Source organism: Mixophyes fleayi, chromosome 9, assembly GCF_038048845.1.
Source record: "Mixophyes fleayi isolate aMixFle1 chromosome 9, aMixFle1.hap1, whole genome shotgun sequence".
NCBI classification, from domain to species: domain Eukaryota; kingdom Metazoa; phylum Chordata; class Amphibia; order Anura; family Limnodynastidae; genus Mixophyes; species Mixophyes fleayi.
The window spans coordinates 44,383,577-44,396,726 of NC_134410.1; positions in this window are offsets into that span (position 1 = coordinate 44,383,577).

A 13,150-nucleotide genomic window follows, 5' to 3' on the forward strand; every position below is an offset into this window, starting at 1 on the left:
GCTGAGAGACTGGCGCCATATCTGACTGGTGAAGCTCAGCGAGCTTATATGGATCTAGATGAGGAACGGGCCTCTGATTATTTGTGCCTAAAGTCTGAGATATTGGCTCGCATTGGAGTTTCCGGGCCAGGCCGAGCCCAGCGCTATCACCAATGGCACTATGATAAAGAAAAACCGGTCAGAGCGCAAGTGGCTGAGCTTTCTAAAATTTTAAAGAAATGGCTGCAGGGTGAGGAGAATTCGCCTTCTCGGATTATTGAAGTTCTGGTGATAGATCACTGCATCCGGGGGCTGAACCGTGATTTGCAAAGGTGGGTTCTGCAATCAGACCCACAAACTTATGAAGAGATTGCCACCGTGGTAGAAAGGTTTTGTGCACTACAGCAAATGACTAAAGAACCTGCATTTGTGCCAAAGCTGCTGCCATGCCAAAAGCCAGGTTTGACAATCCTTGCTACAGGGCCCAATGGCAAAACTGCTACGGACAGAGGGCCAGGTGCAAAGCTGTCTAATCTGAAGTGTTTTAAATGTGGTGAGCCAGACCACTTTAAGGCAGAGTGTCCTAAACTACAGGAACCCATGGACTGTTCCCTGGCACATATTGGGCCTGCATTTCCAAGCTGTTTTACCATGAGTCCCACATCAGGAAGTCCTTGTTTGTTCCGGGTGACTGTGCTAATCAACCAAAACCTTGTTCTGGCCTTGGTTGACTCGGGGAGTGAACTCTCATTGGTTTCCAACTCTGCCTTACCCGAAACCATAACTTCTCGGTTGCCCAAGGTGAAGGTTCTTTGCGTACATGGCACAACAGAGGAGTATGAAAGAACAATATTACTAGTCACACTCAAAGACAAAACTGTTATGGTGGTAGCTGCCATAGCACCTAATATCCACTCATTTTGGGGCGAGACTTCCCACTGTTTAATGATGTCCTCGGTGAGCGGATCCGGCCGGACATGCCGGAAACTGATGCAACGGTCGGAAGCCCGGTCCTAAAGGAACCGCCTAAGAATCCACAACATCTGGACATCGATCTTTGGGAACCGCCAAACTGGAGTGCCATCCTGGGAGTCACAGCAGGAGTTCCACAAAAGCATCCACCTGCCGGGAAACATGGACAGTCCAAACTAGCATTGGTCGGTGATGTCGCAGATGAGCCCACCCCGCCCGTCAGTGAGGATACCAATTTTGTTCCCTCTGCAGGACTTTGCTCAAGACCAACTTAATGATGCCACTTTGGAACATGCCTTTAAAAGTGTGACTGAGGTAAATGGGGTAGCGAAAGCCGCCCAGCCTGCAGAAGGTATACCATATTTTATTGTTAAAAATAATTTCCTGTATAGAGTTGCTAATGTACAGGGGGAAAAAGTAGAACAATTAATGGTACCTCAGGTCCATGTATCCCTAGTGTTAAAAGCAGCACACACACATGTCTGTGGGGGACACCTAGGGGAGGATAAAACACGGGAACGAGTTCTGCTTAGGTTTTACTGGCCCGATGTACACATGGCAGTGAAAAAGTATTGCCGGTCCTGTCCCATTTGTCAGAGAACCTGTCCCAAACCTATGTACAGGGCACCTCTCATTCCAATATCAATAGTACAAGTTCCCTTTGAACGGATATTATTATTATTATTATTATTAATTTTTATTTATAGGGCGCCACTAGGTATCCGTAGCGCCGTACAGGGACAAACAAGATTACAATACAAAGGTGAGACAGCACGATACAGTAAACAAAACGCACAGTAACTCAGTGAGCTCAAAGCACAGCTAGAGGGGCAGGGGAGGGGAGAGGGGAAGGTCCCGCATACGACGGAGCCCAAGAGGGCATGGATGGCAGGGAAACCCCCAGAGTAGAGAGGAGGGAGCAAGAGGGACCGGGGAGAAGGTCCTAGAGGAGGAGGGCAAGGTAGCTGGAGAGCAGAGTTAAAAGTGGTGAAAACAGGAGGAGAGATGACCCTGCTCAAAGGAGCGAACAATCTAAGGGATAGCTATGGACCTTGTGGTGCTTGACCACGCAACCAGGTATCCAGAGGCAATTCCCCTACGAAACATAAAGTCCAGCACCATAACTTGTATTGATGTTTACACGCTTGGGAATACCCAAAGAAATTCTCACACATCAGGGTACTCCATTCATGTCTAAACTGATGAAGGACATGTGCCAGTTGCTAGGGGTTATGGCGCTTCACACCTCTGTATACCATCCACAAACAGATGGCTTGGTGGAACGCTTTAACCGCACATTAAAGCACATGCTCAGGAAAGCAGTGGCTCAAGAGAAAAAAGATTGGGACACTCTTATTCCCTATTTGATGTTTGCCATCCGTGAGGTACCTCAAGCTTCAACAGGGTTTAGTCCCTTTGAGTTATTGTTTGGGAGACAGCCCAGGGGTATCTTGGATATGTTAAAAGAAGGATGGGAGCAGCAAGGTCCCAGGGAGCCAAATCTGGTACAATTTGTGTCCCAAATGTATGAGAGGCTATGAAAGATAGGGCCCATTGTGCAGCAACATGTAAAAGAGGCTCAGGCATGATGAGGAAACCTCTCCTCAGATAGTGAGTACTGCCATTGAAAAGTCTGAAGTGCCCATAGAGCCGGCTTTGTCCATTCAGCAGAGGCAACAGACTGAAGAAATGATTTGCCGGAACAGGGATGTCTTCTCTTCCATTCCTGGGCGCACTACCTTAATCGAACACGACATTGTCACTGCGCCAGGAGTCATTGCAAAGCAGAAGCCGTATTGTATTCCAGAAGCCAGACGGGTGGACGTGAGAAAGGAGATCGAGAAGATGCTCCAGTTAGATGTGATTGAAGAGTCCACTAGCGAGTGGAATAGTCCCATTGTGCTTGTCCCGAAACCCAATGGGACAATTAGGTTCTGCAATGACTTTAGGCGCCTAAACAGTATGTTGCAGTTTGATGCCTATCCAATGCCACATTAGGATGAACTAGTGGAAAATCTTGCTGGTAGCAATTATTTGACAACCCTTGATCTAACAAAGGGTTATTGGCAAGTTCCCCTGACTTCCACGGCCAAGCCAAAGACTGCATTTTCCACCCCTGATGGTCTCTATCAATATAAAGTCCTACCCTTTGGGTTGCATGGAGCACCTGCCACCTTCCAAAGGGCCATGAATAAATTGCTACGACCTCACACAGCTTATGCAGCCGCTTACTTGGATGATATAGTGATTTATACCCCAGACTGGGGATCACATTTAGCCAAAGTTGAGGCGGTCTTAGCTTCATTAAGGTCAGCAGGGCTAACAGCTAACCCAGAGAAATGTGCCATAGCCATGAGAGAAGCCAAATATTTGGGGTACGTTGTTGGTCGAGGGCATGTAAAACCCCAGCTAGACAAAGTGGAGGCAGTCAAAACTTGGGCAAGACCAGAGAAAAAGTCGCAGTTAAGAACCTTTTTAGGCTTAGTAGGTTACTACAGGCGGTTTGTAAGCCACTTCGCCACTAGAGCTGCTCCACTTACGGACATGTTAAAAAAAAGTTGTCCAGATAGATTAACCTGGTCTGATTTTGCAGAAACCGCCTGGTCTGATCTTCACTTAGCTCTTTGTTCCTCCCCAGTTCTACAAGCACCGGATTTTACCCGGAGGTTCTTCCTCCAAACTGATGCTTCTGGTGTTGGCTTAGGTGCAGTCTTGTCCCAGGAGAAGAATGGAGTAGAAAATCCTGTCCTGTACCTAAGCCGTAAGTTGCTTCCAAGGGAACAAAAATATGCCACTGTGGAGAAAGAATGTCTCGCCATAAAATGGGCTACAGAAGCTCTGCGCTATTATCTCCAAGGCAGAGAGTTCACCTTAATAACAGACCATGCACCATTGAGATGGATGTAGAACAACCGGAGGTAAATGCCAAAGTAACCCGCTGGTTCTTGGCACTGCAACCTTTCAAGTTCTCAGTAGAACATAGACCTGGGATTCTACACAAAAATGCAGATGCATTGTCACGAAAATATGCGCTCCTCGCGAAGTCCGCTTCTCCCTGCTTGGAGACGCTAGGGGGAGGGATATGTAACAAAAGGAGGCATTTAGCTGGCAATATGCAGAGAAAGCAGGGAAGTAGAGTAAAACATTTGTGCAGTAATGCACCTAGATTGAATGCAAAGACTTATGTATGAAAAGCAATAGTTTAAATTTGGTTAAACTTACATGATTTGAAATCCTTCCTCTCAGCAAACAGACAGGGTGTGTCTGTTAGTGCAAACAGAGCCAGGGATGGGCGTTTCCTTTTAAAGAGAAGGTAGGTGTGTCACCTGTCCATCAAGCTAAGGCTGGGGAAGGAGTATCAGGTATAAAAGCTTGTTTATATCATTTGTGCACTGAGACCAACTCTGGGGAAGCTGGCTGGTTTTGAGAGAGCTGAGTTATGTCTAGCTAGCGTTTAGGGTCTCAAAGAATTGCTGTGAAATCTGTACGGTGTCAAAACATTTACCATCCTGACAATACAACTACATAAAAAGGAAGAAGTTGTTTGCGTGTGCTTCAGCAGTAGCGGACTCTTGCCACAATATATATATATATGTATATATATATATATATTTTATATATATATATATATATATATATATATTTGTGTGTGTAAAACTCAAAAATAGCTTTTACTGAGGAGCAAAGTAATAGGAAGTAAGTGCAAGTAAGAAAGTAAGAAACAGTAAGCCACTGCCTCATTTCTAAAACCCTGATTAAAAGTCTAGTGGCTAGGTCCGCAAAAGCCCATTGACTCAGCTCCCTCCTCATTTACTGTCTTTCCCTGTGTCTTAATTAGCAAAACTGATTGATCCCAGCTCTTTCAGAACAGACTGCCTGTCTGCAGCTGAAAATGTCGACCTCATTAATGTGTGAAGTAAAGTATAAGCGTTTTTGGCACTGTGCACCTTGATTGGCGCAGATGCAACAAGATTTCAGTGGCGTAAGGTGGAGGCACTGGCAGAGGTGCAGATGGTATCATAGGCCTGATGGGAGATACCTGGTGGAACAAGGATGCAGGTGCTCAGTTTTATGGAGCAGTGCAAAGAAAACATTTAGTTTTTTGGGAAGAGATGATTAAATTAGATAAATGGATGACAAAGGTACATTTTTAGGGGTGTTTCTTGATGTGTGAAAGGGTGCTCAGCCAAAGAATTTGGATTTCACACCAAGAGGTATATTTACTAAACTGAGGGTTTGAAAAAGTGGAGATGTTGCCTATAGCAACCAATCAGCTTCTAGTTATCATTTATTTAGTACATTCTACAAAATAACAGCTAAAATTTTATTGGTTGCTATAGGTAACATTTACATTTTTCAAACCCGCAGTTTAGCAAATATATACCCCCCCCCCCCCCAGGTCTGAGATTGGGGTTCGCTTTGTATTTTTGATGGGGTACATTTTCTAGCATTTCTAGGCACACATTGTCAAATGTAAAAACAGAAGAGCTTCAAACACACAAAAGTGCCCATGTAATTATGCCACTATTCATGTCCTCTCACCGAGCAGTATTTTAATAAACTAATGAGGCAAAACCGAGCAGTCTTTTAGGAGAAAAAGAACAAAGTTTAATTTAATGGAAAGAATGGTTGGACTTTTGACTTGACATTTACACTTTTGCACAGTGCACCATATTTCCTTAGTATTCTGTAAACGTAGTTGCAGTACTAGCCTATAGAGGTGTCTCTTGAGAGTGGAGAGTAAGAGTACATCTTGACATGTTCTGGGTGGACCATCTGGCAATAGCATGAGGTGTTAGACTGACACAACATAGCATTTGATTTAAGAATTTCACATATGTCAGTAGCTATCAGATAACAAATGTATACAACTAAGATACACTATAAAAATGTATGTATATGGGCATTGAAATATTCTTTATTTATGTAAGTAATATTAAAAAAAATGTTAAAAAAATATTTTAAACTTGAAAATAAATATTTATATAAATAGTTATACTGTTAACAGTTGTTATTTTAATTTTTGATAACATAAAATATTTATGTTTTCTGAAGTACACTTTTATTGTACATATGTACGCGCATATATGGCAGTGTGTTATGTGTGTCTACATAAAGCAAGTACTCTTTAGCAGAGCCGTAACTAGGGCTATGCGATAGGGGCGACCAGGGGGGGGGTGCAATTTATGAATATTTTAGGTTAATTTGAGGGCTAGGAGGGCGGCATTACTGAATCTCGCCCCAGGCGCTAAAATTTGAAGTTACGGCTCTGCTCTTTAGGCAGGGCCTACTTTCAACCAGATTCAAATCGAAACGTATCTTGGATTCGACCGGAACCATGTTCTAGTTGCATGCTCTTTTTAAAAAGCAACTTTCTTGTAAGTTGCGTTACAACATGAATCATCTATAATATAAATGTCTAGTGGCGTGTGTTAGTCTGTCTGTGTGTGGGAAAAAAAAAACCAAGCTGCAGCGCCACCTGCTGGGCAGAGTTATACACTGACCTATATATTTCTTGAAGGAGAAGTGACAGTTGGGAGTGGTTGCCAGGGGGTGACAGTGGGGAGTTTTTAACACCTTAAGTAGCTTGATTTGACTAGAATGCATGAGTATCATGCACGGGTTAACTGACCTACTAAATTCTTAGTGTGTGTGTGGAAAAAAACCCTCAAAAAGGGCTGAAATTTGGTATACTGACATTATTGACGAGTTGAGGGGTCAAACTCATTTTCGTGAGGTAATTTTACATTTCACATGTGTACAGTGGCAGATCCAGGGGGGTGCGATCAGGGCAATCGCCCCCCCCCTAGCAGGGGTTTGCTGCTGACGGCTGCACAGTATGTTTTGTGTTTTAAACACAATCAGAGCAGCCGGGCAGCACACTGTCCCTGCCTGTCACTGCCGAGCGGACCTGCACATACTGTGCAGCCCCCGGCAGCCTCAGAAGTCGGAAAGGGGCGGGGCCTAAATCGCCCCGCCCTAACATCCCCCGTGGAACAAACATTTTCTAGATCCGCCCCTGCATGTGTAGCGGCGTGTGTTAGTGTGTGTGTGTCTGTGGAAAAAACTATTTTCTCAGAAAGGGCTCATCCGAATGACCTGAAATTTGTTATACTGACATTATTTGACAAAAAAATGCATGAGTATCATGCACGGGTTAACTTGTATATATATATATATATATATATATATATATTTTTATATATATATATATATATATATATTTATATATTTAATTTTTTGTATTATTTTTAAGTAGATGTTTTGGTAGTTAAGTAAGCTGGCTTTAGTTTAGTTATTTAGCATACAGCAGTGCATCAAAAGCACAATTATTGGTACTGGGGTTACTTTGCACTGGAGTGTTATCCCTTTAAACAAGTTTATTCTAATACTGCCAAAGGATTAGTGGCTTAGGGTTGCTACTGTGATCTTCAAACTAGGAGCAGTCATGTGGTTAACCATTTACAGTCTAGGGGCTGGTAGCTCATTGCTCTGGATTGTAGTTAAGCCCATGGAGACCTCAGAGCCACTCTGTCCAACACTGGTGTATATACATAAAGGACGATGCACAAAGAGTGGTGCTGTTTTAAAGGTGAAACTAGTTCTGTATTTTTTTGCTTTACAAGCAATGTTTTGAAGCGTTTGCAGTTTAGTAAATGACCTTGGAAAAGTAGTCAAAATAATAGATATTTATCGCTTTGTAATAGACATGAATTTTCTGATGCCCACACTTTGACATTGTAACTTTACCTTCATGTCTACCCAACACAAAGTGAGTTTGCAAGTTCCCTGTTCTCCCTTTCACTCACTTTATGTTATATAGCTATTTAAATCTTACTAGCCAGACAGAACAGACTGCTTTATTTAGTTATCTGATACATAAATCTTGAGGCTTATAATAGACTAGATAGATAGATAGATAGATAGATGGCTATCATGATATTCAGCTAATTTATAATATACTGTTGAATCAGAAAATAGTAATGAGTCATGGTAAATGTCATCAGAATAATAGATATATAGGACACCCTAAGGGGCATATTCAATCAGGTTTCCGGTTCGCAGGAACGCGCCAGAACGGGTCGCGAAGTCAATCCACGGTACCACAATAACGTGGATTTTCGTGCGCACCCCATAGGGTTGCGTAGGAAAATCCGCGTTATTGTTATACCGTATTACTGTCAATAATGCGTAGGTTCCGCGCTAACTCTCGTTACCGCGGACCGGAAACCTAATTGCATATGTCCCTAAATGTATATAAAAATGGGATGTCAGTAGTACCATGCCTATTTTAGCATGCCAATATTAGTATATTACATGATTGCCATTATTTGATGTCTACTCTAATTGTAATGGTGGTGATCAAAACAATATGAAGATAATAGCTGCTCTTGCTAATGACATCGGGGGCAAATGCAGCGGTTGTAGAGGGGGGTTTCCACACCACGCCCCAGTGGGCATGAGGGCGTGGCTATAATTTTAGACAGTGCTTGGCTGCTCTTCAACTCTTCCTATCCCCATAATATACACGGGCAATGCTGCGTGCACTACTGTTAGGTGCACGCAGCTTTCCCTTTTCAAGCAGAGCCGCGTGAAGCAGGAGCAGGGTCCAGCCACCTGAATTATACAGTGCCCCAGGATTGGAGGGGGTTTCCAGGCACTAGGGAACCCCCTCTCGGTTTGCCGATGGACATAGAAGTACAACCAGGCTGGGACAGGCCATCAAATGTTACAGTGGAACTTCCATTGAGCCCCAATCCTATGTCTGCCCCAAGTCTAGTTGAGCCGCCATATATATATAAATTGCTATACACGTTTTGTCGCTATCCAATAACGATTGTCGAATCTCGATTTGTGTTTCCAACGCACAAATATTTATTCTCAAAAAGTAGTAGAATAATTCAAGCGAAATAATAATAAGTACAGCCGTTACTTATCGCAGGCGCTCTGGATCCAGCGAACAGTCATTCAATCCTGAAGTCTGTGGACAAGATATCTGGTCTCTGGATGAAAAGCTCATGCTTATATGCAAACAGAAATACAGTAAAACAATGCAGATGGTGTGGCTTGCTTCTATTGGTCCAAGTTTAAGGAAGGTCCAGGGGATTGTAGATCATAGGCTGGTTTAATCTAAGGAATCCAAAGGTGGGGGTCATCTCTCCAGGTGATGTGCTCTGTTCTTCCCGCCATAACTCCAATTACAACCAGTCCATTAGCATTTTACAATCAGCCTCATATTAAAGGTTTATTCCCTAACATAACTAGAGTATGCAATGTGCGATCTCTTCGCCGAATGCACCGGACAGCTGCTGATGTAAAGGGGATTAATATGATATCAGACATGACACATTTCCTTAAACCTGAACCATATGTATCACTAATATGCATATAACTTATAATATTACACATAAACACTACTATATTTTAACATAAATAACTATGTGGTGCAAATACGACTAATGTGTACTATTTACAAATGTGGGTGTTTGTGCAAATGTATACAAAAGTGTAAAAACTGTTATTGCCACGTGTTGCGGCTGGACACGCCCTTCCACGCCGTAGCGTGCGCTACACATAATTTCAGACAAAGACAATCAAGTTTGCTCTATATTAATTGAAATGACTATCCAATTTGCTGACTTCGACAATATATATATATATATATATATATATATATATATATATATATATAATATACACACAGTGTCTTTATTGCTTTCTGGTATCACAAAACATGCTCATATATTAGATCATTTTGTATTAAATATACTTGCCATATAAAATATATAATATATATTTTTTACTCTATCATACCTGAACTATTTGAACTTCCTGGGACAGACCCAGGATTTTTACATCAGTCCTGGGGCCACAGAGACCCAGGAAATAATCCAGCAGTTTGTTTTCTTTTTAACTTTCTTTACTGCTCTCTGTCTCTCTTCCAACTCACCAGAATGATGTGCAGGGAGAAAAAGAGAGAAGCACTCAGTGCTCAGTATCACAGCCACTTTATATGTCAGTGCTCCTCCTGCCTTCTGATTGACCCTTTAAAAATTGCCTGCATAAGTGTGATAGTGATACAAACGGTAAAGTCCACATTTACAAACATAGTCAGAAAGTTCTTATGTAATGCCCTCACAACCTAGGTCCACCTAAATTATTAGTTTTAGTATTTAAGTAAGCCATATTTAATGAATGATATCAATCCTTATATTATAAACCCCTCCCCTATGATTAAATAATTTATGTAAGTTCCAGTTCCATTTTGTTGTATTGGTCACTGTAGAATTTAAATTGCTGTAGAAATCTATACTGTGCTTGTCAAATCACAAAAGCCACAAAAATGACATCAGTAAAGGATAAGCTAGCTAGAACAGAACATAATAATAATAATACAAAGCATGACAGTCTGTGGAAGTGCATGTGTTAATCTTCCCAAGTGATTATGAAATGCTGTATTCTTCATGACTTGTTACAGGTCTATTGTGCTGTTTTCAGGCACAAAAGGTGTGGTGAGGATGCCTAAAGAAAGGCACTGAATAAATAACTTAAATAAATACTCATGTTTACTGTATGCAAGTGAGGAATATACTTCTCATACTTTAAATGGAGAATGCAGTTAGTAGAGAACACAATTGTTACAATTACATAAATAGTGATGAGTTATCACTTATACATGCAGATTAGCACTATACTTTCTCTAGCCCCAGATCAATAAGCCACTATTTTACTCTACTAGAGTACACCTCACTCTTTCTGATTTTAATTTTTTTCATAATTTTAGTTAATAAAAAAAATGCTTAACTAAGAAAATTGTCACTAAAACCCAAACTCTATAGATTATAAGCTTGCAAGCAGGACGCCCTAACCTCTCTGTCTGTCTGTATTAATGTAAAAGTCTTACTTCATGCTCACTCCAGCGATGTCCTCTACAAGCTGCGCACGGCACTTCCGGGTGGCGGGTCACATGACCACACTGTCTGGCGGTCTTTTTTTAAATGTCTTAACCTATATAACGCTGGTACTGACACTTGTACAGTGTCAGTGCAACTAGTTTGCCGAGTTACTGACTCCCTGTGCTACTCCTTGTGCATCTATCCTGTGGATCTCCTGTGTACCGAACCCTGCCTGTGTCTGACCAAGTATTACTGGATCTCCTGTGTACCGAACCCTGCCTGTGTCTGACCGAGTATTACTGGATCTCCTGTGTACCGAACCCTGCCCATGCCTGACCAAGTATTACTGATTGCTGGTGTACCAAACTCTGCCTGTGTCTGACCGAGTGTTACTGGATCTCCTGTGTACCGAACCCTGCCCATGCCTGACCAAGTATTACTGATTGCTGGTGTACCAAACTCTGCCCGTGTCTGACCTAGTATTGCTGATTGCCTGTGTACCGAACCTAGCCTGTTTTGGACCACGGCTGCTGATCTTCCGTGCACCAGTCCTTGTTTGAGTACATCTCAATGTACCTCTCTTTTTCTTATTTGTTACAACCTGAAGCAGTCCAGAGGGCCGCAACCTGCGGGTTTCCAGCAGCAAAGCCCATCCTGCCTTGTGGCGGTTCATGAAGAAAACCTGGAGACTAATTAGACTCCACACCTGGTCTGCTAGTGCCAACTGGGATTGACATAGTTCTTACTTGATTGTAACAATTAACCAGTATTGTCTATTGCTGTGTTTGTCCCCAATTGTAAAGCACTTGCAGGCACTATATATAAATAAATGTTGATGAAATGATGATGATGATGATTATCAGATGCTCTCCAATCCCAAGTCCTACTTTATGGGCCGCATTCAAAAACCTTGTGCCAGCCTAATTGTACTGTGATCAATGTGAAGTGGAGAATCCATTTGGGTCCACACATAAAGTGGTTTTAGGCCTATTGGTTAAGAAATTACAAAACTAGCTGCCATAAAGGCTCATCTTCACCTGCACAACATGATCAATTTAACAAACAAACAAACACACAATGCTTTATTTTTTCTTTTTCTGTTTCACAAAAATATCCTCTAATGTTATTTATGGGTATAAGCGGACATGGTACTTTTTAGACTTAGCTGGACCACGGTGCACTGCATCCCCGCCATAATATGTTTATAGAACCTGGTTATAATGTAAGGTTTTGCATTATAAAGTCTTATTCAATAAGTATCATCTTATTGTGTCCACAGGCTAGGAACAGATAGCATTTAATATATACAATGAGAAGTTGTACTGTGTAACTGGTCAATATTGAATACAGGGACATCTCCAGGAACAAATCTTTAAACCCAGTACTTAGGTAAAGTTGGGTCATCTTGTATCCCATGCCCATGGAGAGGGAAGAGTAGTTCAAGAACCATGAAATAGCTTTGCTGCTTTACTCATTAACCTTTGTGTCAATAGGTTTTGTCATTTCCAAATGGTTAGGCTTATTGCCTCCTTCAATCAAGAACATAATTATAGGCCTACAATCCATGCTGTGGTCTAGCAGTAAAGGAGAGCCAGGTTATATAGGACTTATAGTTATGGAAACTGTGTCAGACTGGTAAATATGCAATTTGTATGTTGCAATTGTGTGTTGTGTTTGGATGTTTATTGTGAATTATGGTGAAAGATGATACTTCACGAGAAGCTGTAGTATGCAGTAGTTTCGTAGATTTCCAATAAGACGTCTGGTCTCTTTTGTATGTAATACACAATCACCCCTGTACTGAGGATTCCCAGAACTACAGCTATTCAACTCCTTTGTGTGATAATAAGCACATGTACAGCAGGATTCAGCAACACATTCCTAGCAGAGAAAAGAGAAAGCTGGTCACAGACGCCAGGTCTACTGGGGTCGGGGAGATCTTAAAGATGATGTGAAGGTGATGTTTGTAATGTGGGAGAAAGAGCAAGGAGGTTATTGAACACATCAATTAACAAATTGTATTCCAACGGTACGCTTGTAATGCTCCCCATTATGCAGATTGCACCCCCTTTGCCAAAATGGCACTTTACACATGACTTTAGAGAAAAGCATTACTAATTCAGGAGTTGTCACTTTTGAGACTTCTGTGACTGCCCTTTGCATGATAGTATTTTGCTGACTGGTTGTCCTGTCTGAGCAATTGCCCATGTCATGTTTAGAATACCCAGTTGTTTAAGCACTGTCAAAAAAAGGCTCCTGTAATGGAGATAACCCTGTCAATAAAGTTATCATGACAGGTACTG